Below are 7,823 nucleotides of genomic sequence, written 5' to 3'. Positions count from 1 at the left end.
GATCTCGGTACCAATAATACTAACATACTGCATGAGATATTGTCTTTACTCCTCTGAAAGAGTGGATTGAAGAGTTTCCCCCTCAGTCTTAGAATGTTGTATGTTTCATTGGATGTGGATCAGATAGCATCACTAACTCCCTGTCTGTGTCCTATTGGCACAGTTGCTGTTACTTTCTCATGTCTACCTTTGATCTCGCATTCCTTCTGCTGGTTATTGCAAAGGAAACTATTGTCTTCTCATTGGCAATCAAAATTCCATCTTTGCACTTTTACCCCTCCTGTTCTAAAAGGCCCTTCTTTGAGCTGCAACTTTCTTTCATGTTTTAATCTAGCTCAATAGTACCAGGATGGCTGAATGGTTAAGGTGTTGGATTTAAGATCCAATGGCTATATGTCTGCATGGGTTCGAACCCCACTCCTGGTATCTGTGCTGACTAAATGTTACTTGTTGGGGCGGCACAGTGGTTGGCACCACAGCCTCACAACTCCAGTGACCTGGGTTTGGTTCTGGGTACTGTCTGTGCGGAGTTTGCAAGTTCTCTCTGCGACTGTGTGGGTTTCCTCCGGGTGCTCTGGTTTCCTCCCACAGCCAAAGACTTGCAGGTTGATAGGTAAATTGGCCATTGTAAAAATTGCCCCTAGTGTAGGTAGGTGGTAGGAGAATTGAGGGGATGTGAGAGAGAAAATGGGATTAATGTAGGATTAGTATAAATGGGTGGTTGATGGTCGGCATGGGCCGAAGGGCCTGATTTGCTGCTATATCTCTCTAATATATAAATCCAAATACCAATGAGCTTATTCTATTTGTCTATATTTGATTAAAACACTAATTAACTAGTTAATAAGTAGAGTAACTAAACCAGAGGGAGGAGATTACTGTATTTAGTTAGCATTCAGTATTTATTGTAGAAATCTAGCAGAAGGGATCACATAGTTAAGTGAATTATAATTTAGTAAGGATTTAATAAGTATTTATTTATTTTATATTAATTAACTAATTAGTGCTAAGAATGTCAGTTAGAGGGGTGAAGTGCTTCACCTGTGAGATGTGGGAGGTCCGTGCCGCTTCCAGCGTTCCGGGCGACTACATCTGCAGGAAGTGTACCCAGTTGCAGCTCCTCACAGACCGCATGGATCGGTTGGAGCGGCAACTGGATGCACTTAGGAGCATGCAGGTGGCGGAAAGCGTCATAGACATGAGTTTTAGAGAAGTGGTTACACCCAAAGTGCAGGCAGATAGATGGGTGACCGCTAGAAGGGGCAGGCAGTCAGTGCAGGAATCCCCTGTGGCTATCCCCCTCTCTTACAAGTATACAGTTTTGGATACTGTTGGGGGGGATGGCCTATCAGGGGAAAACAGCAGCAGCCAGAGCAGTGGCACCACGGCTGGCACTGTTGTTCAGCAAGGAGGGACAAAACGTAGAAGAGCAATAGTTATAGGGGACTCCATAGTCAGGGGCACAGATAGGCGCTTCTGTGGACGTGAAAGAGACTCCAGGATGGTATGTTGCCTCCCTGGTGCCAGGGTCAAGGATGTCTCTGAACGGACAGGGGGCATTCTGAAGGGGGAGGGTGAACAGCCAGAGGTTGTGGTACACATCTGTACCAACGACATTGGCAGGAAGAGTGATGAGGTCCTGCAGGGGCAGTTTAGGGAGTTAGGTAGTAAGTTAAAAAAACAGGACCTCTAGGGTTGTAATCTCTGGATTACTCCCTGTGCCACGTGCCAGTGATGCTAGAAATAGGAAGATAGTGCAGCTAAACACGTGGCTGAGCAGCTGGTGTAGAAGGGAGGGTTTCAGATATCTGGACCATTGGGCTCTCTTCAGGGACAGATGGGACCTGTACAAGAAGGACGGGTTGCATCTAAACTGGAGGGGCACTAATATCCTGGCTGCAAGGTTTGCTAGCGTCACTCAGGAGGGTTTAAACTAGTGTGGCAGGGGGGTGGGAACCAGAGCAGTAGGACAGCTAGTGAAATAAATGAGGAGGAGATAGTAAATAAGGTCAGTAGGACTAACAGGAAGAGCAGGCAGGGAGATGTTGCTGAGGACAGCGGGACTGGTGGTCTGAAGTGCATTTGTTTCAATGTGAGAAGTATAACAGGTAAGGCAGATGAACTGAGAGCTTGGATTAGTACTTGGAAATATGATGTTGTTGCTATTACAGAGACTTGGTTGAGGGAAGGGCAGGATTGGCAGCTAAATGTTCCAGGCTTTAGAAGCTTCAGGCGGGATAGAGGGGGATGTAAAAGGGGTGGGGGAGTTGCATTACTGGTTAAGGAGAATATCACAGCTGTACTGCGGGAGGACATCTCAGGCAGCGAGGCAATATGGGTGGAGCTCAGGAATAGGAAGGGTGCAGTCACGATGTTGGGGGTTTGCTACAGGCCTCCCAACAGCCAGCAGGAGATAGAGGAGCAGATATGTAGACATATTTTGGAAAGATGTAAAGGTAACAGGGTTGTAGTGGTGGGTGATTTTAACTTCCCCTATATTGACTGGGACTCACTTAGTGCTAGGGGCTTGGATGGGGCAGAATTTGTGAGGAGCATCCAGGAGGGCTTTTTGAAACAGTATGTAGATAGTCCAACTAGGGATGGGGCCATTCTGGGCCCGGTATTGGGGAATGAGCCTGGCCAGGTGATCGAAGTTTCAGTGGGGGAGCATTTCGGGAGCAGTGACCATAATTCCATAAGTTTTAATGTGGATAAGGATAAGAGTAGGCCTCGGGTGAAGGTGCTAAATTGGGGGAAGGCTAATTATAACAATATTAGGCAGGAACTGAAGAATTTAGATTGGGGGCGGCTGTTTGAGGGTAAATCAACATCTGACACGTGGGAGTCTTTCAAACGTCAGCTGATTAGAATCCAGGACCAGCATGTTCCTGTGAGGAAGAAAGACAAGTTTGGCAAGTTTCGGGAAGCTTGGATAACACGGGATATTGTGAGCCTAGTCAAAAAGAAAAAGGAAGCATTTGTAAGGGCTGGAAGGCTAGGAACAGATGAAATACTTGAGGAATATAAAGACAGTAGGAAGGAACTTAAGCAAGGAGTTAGGAGGGCTAAAAGGGGTCATGAAAAGTCATTGGCAAACAGGATTAAGGAACATTCCAAGGCTTTTTATACATATATAAAGAGCAAGAGGATAACCAGGGAAAGGGTTGGCCCACTCAAGGACAGAGATGGGAATCTATGTGTGGAGCCAGAGGAAATGGGCGAGGTGCTAAATGAGTACTTTGCATCAGTATTCACCAAAGAGAAGGACTTGGTGGATGATGAGCCTAGGGAAGGGAGTGCAGATAGTCTCAGTCATCTCATTATCAAAAAGGAGGAGGTGTTGGGTGTCTTGCAAAGCATTAAGGTAGATAAGTCCTCAGGGCCTGATGGGATCTACCCTAGAATACTGAGGGAGGCAAGGGAAGAAATTGCTGGGGCCTTGACAGAAATCTTTGCATCCTCATTGGTTACAGGTGAGGTCCCAGAGGACTGGAGAATAGCCAATGTTGTTCCTTTGTTTAAGAAGGGTGGCAAGGATAATCCATGAAATTATAGGCAGGTGAGCCTTACGTCAATGGTAGGGAAACTATTAGAGAGGATTATTCGGGACAGGATTTACTCCCATTTGGAAACAAACAAACTTATTAGCGAGAGACAGCATGGTTTTGTGAAGGGGAGGTCACGTCTCACTAATTTGATTGAGTTTTTTGAGGAAGTGACGAAGATGATTGATGAAGGAAGGGCAGTGGATGTTATCTATATGGACTTTAGTAAAGCCTTTGACAAGGTTCCGCATGGCAGACTGGTACAAAAGGTGAAGTCATACGGGATCAGAGGTGAGCTGGCAAGATGGATACAGAACTGGCTCGGTCATAGAAGACTGAATGGAGGAATATGACTAGTGGTGTTCAGCAGGGATCAGTGCTGGGACCTTTGCTGTTTGTAGTATATATAAATGATTTGGAGGACAATGTAGCTGGTCTGATTAGTAAGTTTGCGGACGACACAAAGGTTGGTGGAGTTGCGGATAGTAATGAGGATTGTCAGAGGATACAGCAGGATATAGATCAGTTGGAGACTTGGGCGGAGAAATGGCAGATGGAGTTTAATCCGGACGAATGTGAAGTAATGCATTTTGGAAGGTCTAATGCAGGTGGGAGGTATACAGTAAATGGCAGAACCCTTAGGAGTATTGACAGGCAGAGAGATCTGGGCGTACAGGTCCACAGGTCAATGAAAGTGGCAACGCAGGTGGATAAGGTAGTCAAGAAGGCATATGGCATGCTTGCCTTCATCGGTCGGGGCATAGAGTATAAAAATTGGCAAGTCCTGTTGCAGCTGTACAGAACCTTAGTTAGGCTACACTTAGAATATTGCGTGCAATTCTGGTCGCCACACTACCAGAAGGACGTGGAGGCTTTGGAGAGGGTACAGAGGAAGTTTACCAGGATGTTGCTGGTCTGGAGGGCATTAGCTGTGAGGAGAGGTTGGAAAAACATGGATTGTTTTCACTGGAACGACGGAGGTGGAGGGGCGACATGATAGAGGTTTACAAAGTTATGAGCGGCATGGACAGAGTGGATAGTCAGAAGCTTTTTCCCAGGGTGGAAGAGTCAGTTACTGGGGGACATAGGTTTAAGGTGCGAGGGGCAAAGTTTAGAGGGGATGTGCGAGGCAAGTTTTTTACACAGAGGGTGGTGAGTGCCTGGAACTTGCTGCCAGGTGAGGTGGTGGAAGCAGATACGATAGCGACGTTTAAGAGACATCTTGACAAATACATGAATAGGATGGGAAGAGAGGGATATGGGCCCTCTGTGCAGAAGGTGTTAGTTTCGGCAGGCATCAAGATTGGCACAGGCTTGGAGGGCCGAATGGCCTGTTCCTGTGCTGTACTGTTCTTTGTTCTATACATGCCTATACTTACTTAGTGTATCTTCAGCTCCGAAATTTTATTTATCTTTCTTCAATGTTAATCGTTAATGTGGCCAGTAGAGTGAAATAACATTTTAAATTATCAAAGCTGATGAATGTAATATGATGTTTTTGTGACCAGTGCGATTGGGCAATGGATGTTGCTACCACGATTAGGCGGGTTAGAACCAAAGAAGGGGAATGGTTGCGTATTGGTACAGCCGTCAGCACGGCAGCCCGGAATAGAAAGGATCACCACCTCACAGAAACACTTAGTAAAAATGATGCAGAACAATGACGGTAGAATGTAGGGAATACAATGGCTAGGCGAGGGACTATATATAATGCAGGCCAACACCCATGGCTCTGGTCTCTGTCCATGTTTATGATACTAACACAGGCCATAATATTAGTACTAGGATTCTTCATGCTTTTTTAAATTCTTCCATGGGTGTTGCTGGCAAAGCCAACATTTGTTTCCCATTTCTAATTGCCTTTGACAACTGAGAGGCTTGCTAGGCCAGTTAAGAGTCAACCACATTGCTGTGGGGCTGGCATCACATGTCGGCCAGCCCAGGTAAGGATGGCAGATTCCTTCCCCAAAGGACATTAGTGAACCAGATGGGTTTTTATGACAATCGATGATACTTTCATGGCATTATTACTGAGACTAGTTTTCAATTCCAAATTTTCATTCATTAATTGAATTTAATTAATTAATTGAATTTAAATTCCACCAGCTGTTGTGCTGGGATTTGAACCCATGTCCCCAGGGCATTGGCCTGGTACTTTGGATTAGTAGTTCAGTGACATTACCAGTATATCACTATGCCACCATCTCCCCCAATGCTACTTGTGACAAGTGTGTTACAAGACACGAAGCTTTGGGCTTGCGGCTTTTCTTGAAAATAGTAAAATAGTTAGTGAGGGGTTGATAAGGATATTTTCCCCCTTAACCAGGAACTGAAACATTACTAATCCGAATACTGACAGTATTCAGCTATTATAAGCTAACATTTAGCTTTTTGTAACCCTTCTTTGTAGTATGGAATTAGGAAAACTTTGGAAATAGGGCACAGAATAGACAAGATGCCAAGGTAGTGGGAGTCTGGGAGATTATGTCAAGTTTTAAAATGCTTCCTTGCAGTAAAAGGGTGAAACCTTCAGAGCAGACAGTGAAAACAGCTTGTGAGAAGAAAATGTAAATTTGTCCCATACAAGATAAGGGACCATCCTGAAGCAACATTTTGGTTTAATAAAACATGAGTAAATTGCACAATGGAGGCTGTTAGAGTTGATAAATATTTACCATCATAATATCTCAGAAATTGGTGTGAAAGATAAAACGAAGTCATGTCAAGTTGCTGAGCATGTCTGGGACCCATTCTTCAATGCATTTCATTTTTCATGTTAGTTGCTTCATATGTAACAAATTACATCTGCACACTTACACCAGTGTCCCAGTATCATGTCACACATTCGTGTCTCTCAAGTGATCTTATCAAAAGATCAAAAAGGTGGGGTGGGGTGTGGTGTCTGTCTGAGATTGTATGATCCCGATGTCTTGGGTAGTGGCCAGACTATCAAATGTAGTTCTCTTTAAAACAAGCTCTTAGACAATGATACAAATATCTCCAAGAAAAAGCTATTAAATTACCAGTCTTTGCTACACTTTCCTGACTTTCACTGGAAAGTTCTGGACTTCTTGGAAATTTCAAACTATATTAATTTGACAGTTTGAATTCTAATTTCACCATTGTGTGTCCCCAAAATTTCTTGATTAGCTCTTGCATCAGCCGGATTTAACTTCCAATTCCTAATAATTATAATTCTATTTCATTTTGAGCCTTGGAGACAATACACTTGACAAAACTTACACCTTTAAAACAGAAATCAAACATTCACATTTGATTCCAGCCATTACCATATTTTGTTTGTTCTTTATCTTATCTTAAAAGTGCATTCATTTTAGTTTCTTAAAAGTAACTTGCTAAATTACACTGGATATTTTGGATCTCAAAATTATCCCAAATTCAAATAAGTGTTGCTGGGGTTACAGGTAGACTGTTTTAGAATTTTTCTCAATTTCATTATCCCCTTAAACTTCAAATAAATTCCTCTTAGAGTGCTTGAAATAACCACTCATATCAATTTAATTTTGTTTATCGATTCCAATTTCTTATGCACAGGGCTGGTGATATTGCATGGTATTTTACATTAAAGACAGAAATGTTTGCAACTAGTTTAGAGGTAACTTCCATATCTCCCATTCCAAAGCACTTTGACTGAGACGATAACAAATAACAAAAGTTTTTGAAAAGGCAAAGCCTTTAGTCCAAATTGTGACTATGCTGTGACATTGAAAGTCTTGAATTCTTGAAGCTGCTGTTGAACTTGCAGTTACCCATGGGGAAAAAAAACAGAAGATCCATTCTGCTCGGAGTTGAATGGGTTAATTCATCCAGACTTATCTGACACTTCAGAAACTTAAAATTTCATAGTGCCCGATATCATTCAGCAAACTAACAGTTGTACTGAGCTAGACTGTTAGCAGAAAGGGTTAACTTCTCCGCTAGTTTTAAAAGGGGCGTAGCTAAACTCTCAGATTGGCGTGATAACATCATCCAAGTCTCTTTTTTTTTTAGACAAGACAACTCCGATTGTTTCCCTTTTCTTCAAATTCCCTTTACATTTTTTTTTACATACAGTTTGAGTTCAAAACACCCAGGACTGTTCCAGGCTCAAACTATTTGTTTTCAAGTTCCAAGTACCAGTTCATTTAATCTCAAAAAATTCCCCTTTTTTTGAAAATTGTGTCTGGAGCAAAATTCCCAAATATTTGCAATAGTATGCGTGAGTTGTAACTCTGGCCAACAGTCACAACTCACTTTCATAACTTGAAATACACTTCC

The 7,823-nt window shown here is 43.0% G+C and overlaps 1 non-coding gene across 1 annotated transcript; it reads left to right on the top strand.

Moving 5' to 3' along the window:
• Positions 1–343: 343 nt before the first annotated feature.
• trnal-uaa (transfer RNA leucine (anticodon UAA)) lies at positions 344–426 on the top strand. The gene has a single exon. It is a non-coding gene; the product is annotated as a tRNA-Leu (tRNA).
• The last annotated feature ends 7,397 nt before the right edge of the window (positions 427–7,823 follow it).

Source organism: Heterodontus francisci, chromosome 9 (assembly GCF_036365525.1).
Source record: "Heterodontus francisci isolate sHetFra1 chromosome 9, sHetFra1.hap1, whole genome shotgun sequence".
Taxonomy (NCBI): domain Eukaryota; kingdom Metazoa; phylum Chordata; class Chondrichthyes; order Heterodontiformes; family Heterodontidae; genus Heterodontus; species Heterodontus francisci.
The sequence above is the reverse complement of the archived record's forward strand: the minus strand, read 5'-3'. Positions and strand labels throughout refer to the sequence as shown.